Genomic DNA, 10966 nt, shown 5'->3' on the forward strand with positions numbered 1-10966 from the left:
AAATAATCAAGTGTCTATTGCAAGAAGAATGGATAAACAAAATGTGGCATATACATACAATGGAATATTATTCAGCCTCAAAAAGGAAAGAAATTCTGAGACATGTTAGAACATGGATGAACCTTGGAAACATGTTAAGTGAAATAAGCCAGTCACCAAAGGACAAATACTGTACGATTCTACTTACATGAGGTACCTAGAATAGGCAAATTCATAGAAACAGAAAGTACAAGGGTGGCTCCCAGGGGCTAATGGGAGTGGGAACGAGGGGGGAGCGGTTAATGTTTTGCAGGAGAAAAAGAGTTTCAGTTTTGCAAGAGAAAAAGAATTCTGGAGACAGGCTGCACGACAAGGTGAATGTACTTATCCCTACTGAACTATACATCTAAAAATTGTTAAGATGGTAAGTTTTATGATACATGCACTTTACCAGAATTTAAATTTTTTTAATTAAAAAAATGACATAGACATATACACATATTGTACCATTGTTAATTTCCTTGTTTTGATATTACACTATATTCATGTAAGATGTAACCATTTACAGACACTGGGTCAAAGGTACAGGGGACCTCTCTGTATTATCTTTGCAACTTCCTGTGAATCTATGAGTACTTCAAAGCAAAAGGTTTTCTAAAATTGCATTGTTGTGTAAAAAAAAAGTAAGGAAGTTACAGACTGACAATTTAATCTCTTGGACCAGGATAACAGAACTTCATGGAGACGAAGATTAAACAGCCTGTTTAACCACAGCCTGCCCATGAGGGTAACTTTGATTGGAAAGAAGCTCACAGGCTGGGACCCAGCAGGACCAAGTACCCCACGTAACGATTGTTACAAGTTACTAGCCTTCGAGGGAAGTTGAATTAACAAGCTTTCCTTTTGGCACTGGGGCCTTGGTAATGGCTTCCTATTAGGTAGTTTCCAATACAATGCCCCTGCATGTCAAATGACCCATTTGCCCAACAGTAAGCCGTAAAACAGAGCCCCAAATATGTCCTTTCAATGGTATATGGGAGTGAAGGCTCCCCGGGATCATCCAGGGTAATCTACTTCAACTTGCTGCTTATTCTTGATTCAAAGTCCCAGATTTCCTGATGATGCATGTTAACTTGCAGACTTTTTTCTGGCAGAAGTGCAAATTTCTGTCTAGTGGAACAGATAACCCGGAAGGTTATAGTTTAGCCAGTTTTGTATCTCACCTAGCAATCTTATTCTCCTATAAATACACACCCCAGCTCCACAAACGCTCTTTGGACTGGGCAGGGCATCTTACTGGTTTCCTCATTACTTACTGAGCTGAATAAAATCTTTGACATGTGTTCGTTATGTTTGCATGAGTTAAGACTTCACCTTTTGAACATTATCTTTAAACGAGCACAGAGGGGTAAAGTGACTTGGCTGATCAGGAAGCATGGTGAGAAGAACACGGGCTTTGTGTTAGCTCAGCCTTTGAGCCCAGGTTCAGGTTCTTAGCAGATTTTAATTCTGGATAAATCACAATCTCTCTAAACTTCATATTACTCAAAAAAGGGAAATAATATCACCAATCTTGCAGAGTTTCTATAAAGACTAAACACAATGTTACAGCACATAGCACTTTAGTATTTGATAAATGCTATTATTATAATTTTGTCCTCCGCCTCCTCATCATTATTAATCATAATTGACCTAAAAAACAGATTTCTTGACTCTCAAACCAGAGCTCTTTCTAGTTTCAAAAGGTATCTGTGTGGTTATCAATTTATACAGTAATGCTGTATCAAAGAGACAAACTTTTAAGCGACTCCACATTTTTGCTTTCATCCAAATAACATTACCTAAGCTATAGATTTCTGAGTGCCTCCATGACAAAGGGACATACCAGGATTACACAGTTTAAAAAGAGTCATATGTAATAAATAAATAACTACTATTCCTGTCCACTAGGTGGGGTGTTCATCAGCCATTCGTTCAGTGTAGACTGAGGTCACATTTTATGCAAACTGGAATTATGTGAATTTTAAATAGTACAATGTAACTGATATGCAATTTGAAATAATGCAGATGCTCACAAAATTGAAAAATACTCATCAAGAATTCCATAACTTCAAAGGAGGCAGCCTTAGTGAATTGTAAAATGGGGCAGCACTCAGCCAACAAACGAAAATAACAGCGCCCTTTGTCAGCATCTTCAGGGATGCATCCATTGCATAAAAAGCAGACACTCTGCTCAGAGAATCACCCTCTCTAGTCAGTTCTTAGCTTTGTATCCAGTTTACCCTTATACATTCACCCCTTTACCTACATGACCAAAAACTGGTTTCCCAATTTGTGACCATTCAGAACGAAGCTTCAATTAAACTTCAGGGCTCCTAGTGTCATGGGACCCTTCTAAGGCCCTGGGAGGGGCCCTAGAAAGGTGTTCATAGTTCACGCTTTTGTAAAATTTGCAAAACAAGATGTTTTAAGTGGAATTTGTTAGTGAGGAGTCCAGCTGCTAGCCAAAACCTATGTGTAGTTTTTACAGCCTGGCCATAGGCGATTACAAGGGGAGAGCTGCCCTCCCCAGCGCCAGTCTCTGCACAGCTAGGGCTCTGCAGTCTGCAGGGGGATTTGCTGTCAAGGTCTCAGGCCCTCCTGGCCAGTCTCGCTCTTCTTCACAGCTGCCTTCCGAGCCCAGGTGCCTCCATTCAGAAGCCTTTATGGGGAGGCGGTGCTTCCTCAGGTGACTCGCCAACGACATCCTTACGGGGGAGGGAGGAAATGTGACGACACCTTTCCCCCACTCTGACTCAGCACACGTCATAATAATAATTATCTAATAATATTTTGCCATGTACATGAGGCTTTTCTAAACCAGGCAGCCACCAGCCAACTGTAAATGGATGAATGAGCCTAGCCCCGATCAGTCAAATGTGGCCAAGACCAGAACTGCCCAGCAAACCCAAGCACTCCTGAGCTAAATAAATGGTTATTGTCTAAAGGGTCTAAGTTTTGGGGGTAGTTTGCTACGCAGCCAAAGCTAACTGATAAATGAATAGAGAGGCAGAAGCAAGCCTGTAGAAAATTCTTCCAAATCCTATCATTCACATATGAAAAAACGTTGGTAGAACTTTTCTCAAATTTGACCACAATCCCAAAAAATGCATTACATTATTGATAATGAGTTTTGAAGCTGAAAGAAACTTCTATCAATAATAAAAAAATACAATTTGATCAAACTATCAATAATAAAATCAAGTTTCATTCTGTCTCCATAGAAAATATTATAAAACCATCCATTGTTTTTGTGTAAAACAAACCATATGGAGAGCATATAAAAAATATTTAGCTCAAAACTTGGCAGGGGGTATTACATAGGTGTGTCAGCCAACTAATTCACAAAAATATTACATACTTTTTCTGATTTTGTGGTACTTAGTTAAAATTTTTTTAAATTTTAATTTACTGTGATTTCTATTCTCATTTTAAATAAATTTAACTTTCATACCTAATTTGGTATTTGTAACTTTTTTTAAGACTGGGTCCTCCAAACTGTATTAGCTTCAGATCCTGCAAAACCTGGATCCAGCCCTGACCTTGCCTCACCCAACTTGGTTGGTGTTGACCTCTCTGGCAGGGCTTACCTCAGCCTGCCCTGAGAGACAGACTCATAATAACTATCTTTAAAAAGATGCAGGTCTGACCTGAGGAAAGATGAGACTTGTTCTCTGATTCACAGAGCACAGGAATCATCCATGAGTAGAAATTACTGATTTTTTACTCTAAGAAGGGTTTACTATCTTAAAATTCTTTTCATTCAACTATGCTGGAGGAAAGACTGACTTCTCTTTCTATTCTTGCTATAGAAATTGTTACAAAACTGTGGTCATTCAGCGGGTTGTCTCTGTGAGGGTTCAAGCCTGGAAGATTTGTTGGGGTGTGGTAAAGCGGAACCCAAACACCAGATGGGGATTGAACCTGAGAACCTTTAAGTTAATAATTAAGACTGCTGGCTCGGAAATAAAACATACTTGGTCCAAATGCCAGTTCTGCCATTTGCTATCTATTATGTATAATTTTTTTAAATCTTTACCCCATAAGAGTTAGATACTACATACTGTTGTTACTCTCATTGTAATTGGAGTGTTCAGTCATTTATATTTAATGTAAATATTGATATGGTTGGATTTAGCTCTATAATTTTATTATGTGTTTTTTACTTGTCCCATTTGTTTTCCATCCTCTGTTCCTCCTTTCTTTCTTTTAGGTTAATTGAACATCTGGCCAAATACTAAGCTGCACACGTGCAAGGTGAGACCCTGCTAGGTCCAGCAGAGGACAGCTGCTGGGGAGCAGGAAGCTGAGTACTGATTCCAGGGGTTCTCCAGTGCTGAAAGACACAGGCGTTGGGAACAGCCAGAATGGAGAGACCTCACAGAACACCCCAGGCTCTTAGTTGGCATCCTAGAGGGAACATGCTTTAGGAGTAGGGCTACTGTAGGCTTTAGCAAAGGGCTTTTTTAGATCCTTGATAACAAAGCTTTACAACAGCCTCAAGAGAATACAGGTGATCCATCAGTAAATTAACTGCTCAAGTCTGCCCGAAAAATTAACTGTTAGTTCTAGCCAACACCTGGCGTGGGCCATTGACCTCCCAATCCTTTGGCCATTTTTTTATGTAGTAATTAAGTGAGCAGCTCTGAAGTCAGACTGCCTGGGTTTGAATTCCAGCTCCAACTCTTAAACAGCTGTGTGATTTTGGATGCCTTTCTTTCCATTCCTCAGTTTCATCATCTCAAGTATAAGAGTGATTGACTTCCGCTTCTCGCATGATAGAATAACTTTCTGGGCTAGCCCTCCTGCTGTAGACAACTACAAAACTGTACAAAAGACACAAGACAGGCCTTGCTTTCTCAAGGACCAGGGAGCCATTCTTTTGAAACGTAATCATCAAGAAGGATAGGGCCCCTGCTTCCCAGGCTCTGTGAGAGAGTAGGGGCCTATCTTTAATAAGTGTCAGTCAGCAAACACAGATGGCCTAATCACACTCTTCAATGTGGTTGGATTTGCACACTCAGCTTTGGCGGCCTGGGGTTTCACTGGTTGGAGTCCTGGGCGTGGACATGGTGCTGCTCATCAGGCCACGTTGGGGAGGGTCCCGCATGCCACAGCTGGAGGGACCCACAACTGAAATATACAACTGTGTACTGCGGGGGGGAGAGGGGTGGGAGAAAAGGGAAAAATAAAATCTTAGGGAAAAAAAATGGCTTTAATGGGGATTGCCTGGTGGTGCAGCAGTTAAGTGCGAACGTTCTGCTTCAGGGGCTCAGGGTTCACTGGTTTGGATCCTGGTTGCGGACATGGCACCGCTTGGCAAGCCATGCTGTGGGAGGCATCCCACATATAAAGTAGAGGAAGATGGGCGTGGAAGTTAGCTCAGGGCCAGTCTTCCTCAGCAAAAAGAGGAGGATTGGCAGCAGTTACCTCAGGGCTAATCTTCCTCAAAACAAAACAAAACAAAACAAAAACCTACCTTTATTCATTAGAAATGTAAAGCAAAACAAATAAAATAATCCAAACAATCAGGCATAGATGGGTACTCCTATCAATTTCTGAATTTCAAGTTAATAAACACTGTGCAGTAACACACCCACCTGGCCATAAATGAGATTGCAGCAGAATGAAGGCACAAGTTCGGGAATAGGAGTGAAAATATTTGTAATAGAACCCAGCACTTAACCTACCATCTAATTCTTAATTCTTAATCTACCACCCAATGAGCTGTAAATTTTGATTGTATTAAAAAATGTATAATGCAGGCATCTTTAAGCCCATGCCTTTTCTTGGTTTTAGCCCATATACTTGAAAACAATTTGCCTCTGTCTTCTGCCTCTTTTATCTGAGATATATGGAAATCTTTTTAACTTCAGTTATATCTACTAGCACAAAATGCAATAGACGCATTGCAGTTATCCACTCACTCTGATCAGCACAGGAAGAACTAGCTTGTTTGCGTCTTCTTTCAACAACATCCAACTCTTGCCCCAGACCAAACAAATGAGAAACAAACATATATTCCATTCCATGGACTTGACCTCTCTGATGTTCAGATTGACTGAGTAGCAGCTGCCAGATCGCACTGCACATGGCCCCTTTGATAAATCCTAACCTAAAAACATTACAAAGAGAAATGAAGAAATCAGGAAATGGTAGATTAAACATAATAAATGTGAGACTTGGTTGATTGTTATCTTCCAACAAGCCCAAACTTCCCTGTTTTGATACCAGCTTTATCTGTGGCAGAAAGCCATCATGGTCTATCTGTAAATAATGCTGAATATGTTGTCACGCCAGTAAAATGTACAGAGTGGAGTACATCTTCAATAATTTCCACAAGTTGACAATTTTGGTAAAGCTGTACTTCAATGCAACAAAATAAATTCATTTTTCCCCAATCTATTAAGAGCTGCTGCTTAGTTCTAACACTGGGAGTTTTCAGGTTTGGAGCCTATACTTTCTAGGACTCATATCACAATATGGGCTTTTTCGTAATTTTAACTGAACTCTGGGCCTTGCAGTGTAGTTATTCTAGATGTAGTCTTACTTGTGGTGGGCTTTGTCCTCAGATCAGGATCATTTTTTTTTTTTTCAAGATTTTCTTTTTCCTTTTTCTCCCAAAGCCCCCTGGTACATAGTTGTGCATTTTTAGTTGTGGGTCCTTCTAGTTGTGGGATGTGGGACGCTGCCTCAGCATGGCCTGATGAGCAGTGCCATGTCCGCACCCAGGACTGGAACCGGGGAAACCCTGGGCTGCCGAAGCAGAGTGCATGAACTTAACCACTCAGCCACAGGGCCGGCCCCCAGGATCATTTCTATTTCATTTCTTACATATCCTTTTGGACGTCAAGAGGAATCTTTTCAAAATGCAAATACGCCCTGCCATGGGAGCAGAGACACACCACCCACAGAGACCTGCACAAGAAAAACCAGCTACAAATTCCTAACCAGTCCTTTCTCTAGAAATTTTAATAAATGGCAAAGATATATTATCTAAAGAGAAACCAGAGTATTTCAGAGTTGTAATTTTGTACGATTTATAAATTACATGATTTATCTGACTTTTCTATTAATATCTTTCCTCACTAAACTGTAACTCTATATCTCAGGTCGGGCTCTGCAGGGAGCAGACTCTGAAAAGGAGGCAGTGGTCAGGAGGTTTATTAGGTAATGTGTTTGGGATCATCATCTGTGGAAGGAAACATCGCGATTGGGCAGAGGAGGCATTGGGTTGCGATATAATCTCAACCAAGTTCTCAGCTGACCTCATGGGAAACTCTGAACCTGACTGGCCCCTTGGAACTGTTCCAAATTGGAGCAAGAGGGTCAGGTCTTTGTTGGCCAGTCACTGGATGCAGGCTGCCCAGAAAGGAGGATTTGACCTTGGACGAAGTGAATCTTTTCAACTGAGGAAATTCTGAAGTGGGCTGATAGCCAGGGCCAGCCAGCTTCATAGATGTGAGACTTACGTAGTCACACAGGGCCCCATGCTTAGAAAGACTCCACACTTAGTTTAATACTCAGCTGTCTCTGCCTTAAAATTCTTCATAACTTTTGAACAAGGAGCCCTATATTTTCATCTTGCACTAGGTCGTACAAATGATGTAACTGGTCCTGCTGACAGCTGAGGGCTGCCTGCTCGCGGCACTCTCTGTGGCAGGGGTGATAAGTCTTTCAGTCCTGAAGTGGGGTCTGGGAGCCAGACCACAGTGTTCACTATAATCCACCTCTTGCATTGCTTGGATCCACTTCTGTGCACAAGTTCTGCGAGCATTCTCCAGGATTCCAGGTAGCCTCTTTCCCTAGAGGGAACTTCTAAGAAGAAAGTTTGTGGAGTGAACTACAGTCCCCAACCTGAAACCGGGGTCTTGGGGCTATAACTGATAATCATCATCTTTCTCCTTTACTACTGATTTCAGGTTTTCTTCACCATTAGCCAGCACTTCTGCTGGTCTCAGTGACTTACTAGAGATGAATCTAGCCCTTAATCCTTAGAGGTTCTGAGTCTCTGGTCCCATCATCTTTTAGGCTTATCATGGCACTACACTTGCCCATTTATAATCAGAATTGGACAAGAGAGTACCAAGAGGTGCCCAAGTGGATTGCCTGGGTACCAACATATTTCTCCTTGCTCCTACTGTGTAACAGTAGCCCTACATCCTCTTCATGATCAGGTCAATTATCCCTGCCATGATGGTGACTCCTCTTTTTGCCTGCTAGTTTCTTGGCAAAAGGAAGCTGAAGTATCCAGACAGTACACGTAGCTTGTAGTTCAATGATATCCTTTCTGGGTCTGCTTGCAGAAGAGTTTCACCTTTGGGAAGCAGGACCTCTAAACTGTAGAGCCCAGAGTTGTAGAGACAGGAAATACAAATTCTCCACTGGCAATTATAGTAAACAGGGCAACTCTTGCTTCCACTCCTTGATTCCTGGATGCACGTGTTCTACATATTCACACAGCACTGTATCAAGGTCATTAATGTAAAGCCTACACTTCACCTTGGAGAACGGCGCCCAATTTAGCTATGCCTTCAACAGCCTGTTCCATTACCCTACCAGGCTAGAAGCTTCTGGGAGATGCATTATGTAATGTAACAAGTAGAGCCCATGGTCATTAGCCCATTCTCACACCTCCTTTGCTCTGAAGTGGGTCCCACGTGATTGAAAGAGCCTGAAACTCCTCACTGATGCTGGCTGAGGCCCTGTAGATAAGAAAGGTGAACTACCTGAAACGCATCTATTCCTGTCAAATTGAATCACTACCCCTTGCTGGGACCATTGTAAGTCAACATGCCACCAAGTGGCTGATGGTTTCCTTAAGGAATGGGGACTCAGCATTGGTATCTGTTGTTGGCAGGCTGAACATTCAGCAGTGGTTGTAACTAGATCAGCTTTGGTATGTGGGAACCAATCCCATTGGGCCCATCTGTAGCCTCCAATCCCGCCACAGAGGTTATTCCAATGCCAGATGCTGGATGATGCCCAAGTCATTTTGTCAGCTTGGTTGTTCAGGGCCTCTTCCACCATGGATACTTTATGGTATGAGTCATTATGCAGTACAAAGTCCTTCACACTTTATGCACATCCACATATCTTTATCTCAAGACCTTCTTGTCCCCAATCCTCTGGTCTCTTTCTTTCAAGGCCCCTGACTAGCTGGCCAAGCCAGTTGCCACTATTTAAGTATATTCTAATCTTGGGCCACTTTCAACACAAATGGATGGCAAAGGGTATCACCTGAAACTCTGCCCTTTGGGAGGATTTCCCTTCATCACTATTTTTCAAAGCCACTCCTGAGTAGTATAGCCATCATCTACTTTCAGTTTGTACCCATGTACTGGCCTTACCCATCCATGAGGCGAGTTCAGGCATTTTTCTCTTCCATCCATTGGCCACACAGAATCAGTGGCAATAGGTGTGAGCTGAGGGTGAGGCACTTCTGCCACAGTGGTAAATGACATTTGGGCTACCTGCTTGTGTAACATACTGTGCCCTCTGACCATATTTGTGTTTGATCCTAGAAGTATATTCCATCCTCCAGTGGAAGACTCTACCCATGGTACATGACTCTACCCAACTTTATGAACTGATGGGACTGATGGAACCCAGCTCATTATCCGTGGTTTTGGCTACACGGCAACTGAGCATCCCATCATCAGGTGCTACATATCTACCAAGTAGCACACAGAAGCTGTTTGTTCAAAGGTGTTTACTTCTCTGCTACAAATGCCATGGCCTTTATCCAGAACCCTTGGAGTCTGCATTGTGACTTTCCCATTGGAACTCATCATAAACTCCACAAAGCATCTTTTCTCACTACTGATGCATCGAACACAACAGGCATAGTTGCTTGTTCAGCCTATTTGGGAAGCTCATCTAACACAGTTATCAGTACAACCAATTAGATTGGTAAAGAGCCTTAACAAAATGCTCTTAAAAACACTTGATGGTGCAGCTAACTCCCTAGAAAATCTGGACAGTCCGACAGAGGTGACATTTGAATAGTATCTTAAGGATGCATGTTTCCTCCAGAGTCGGAAGCAGGAAAACCACAGAGAGCAGGAAGAGCACAACTTCTGGGCATCTTATATTCAGATCTAATCATTTTATCAATACATTTGAATTGTTTAGAACCAAATTATATTGTCCTTTCCCCCACTCTTCTTCCAGTGCCTTATGAAATCTGCCCCTAATTCATCCTCTTCAAAGTTGGCATTTTAAAATCATCTCTAGAGTGAGTCCACTCTGACCTTTCTATATCCCAGGACATTCATAAAAACCTAACATTAGTTTAATTGCAATGACCCACAAGCTCCTGTTTAGGTCTAAACTTTGATTCTAGTCTTTCGTATCCCTTAACCTCATCCCAAAAAACCTAAAATTCCATGATTTAATCAACATCTATGGCTTATGTGAAACTAAGTTAAATGCTCTTTAGAATTTTAAGTAAGTTACTTGCACTGGGTGTTCCCTTTATTATGTACTTTTAGTTTTCTCAAAGCATTCCACCCAGGTATAATTTTTTTCCCAGACACAAAAATACTTGTTATACACTTCCTCCTGGATAAACACTGGAGACTGTCAAACCTACCTTTATCATTCAGAGCTCTCTTCCTCTCTGAGGCCTTCCCTGAGCTCCAGCACTGGCCTGAGACTTCCACCTAATCCACAAAGGTAGCACTATCGGCTGGCGCTGACGGACAGACTTGAGGCATTACAGGATGACATATGGAAACATAAAAGGCAAGATTACAATTTGCTCATGAGACTTCTTTCCTAACTTTTTAATCGCACTGCTTTGTTTGAAATGTTTTTGTAAGTGAATTGAGCCTAGTGGAAAGTTTGTTTTTGTAATTCTGCTAATGCTTTTCAACTACTAATTCACCTCTGACTGGTTACATCAGAGAAAAAGACAACATTCCATAAGCTTGGAGAATATGGAAGT

The sequence above is a fragment of the Equus przewalskii genome, chromosome 17 (assembly GCF_037783145.1).
Source record: "Equus przewalskii isolate Varuska chromosome 17, EquPr2, whole genome shotgun sequence".
NCBI classification, from domain to species: Eukaryota; Metazoa; Chordata; class Mammalia; order Perissodactyla; family Equidae; genus Equus; species Equus przewalskii.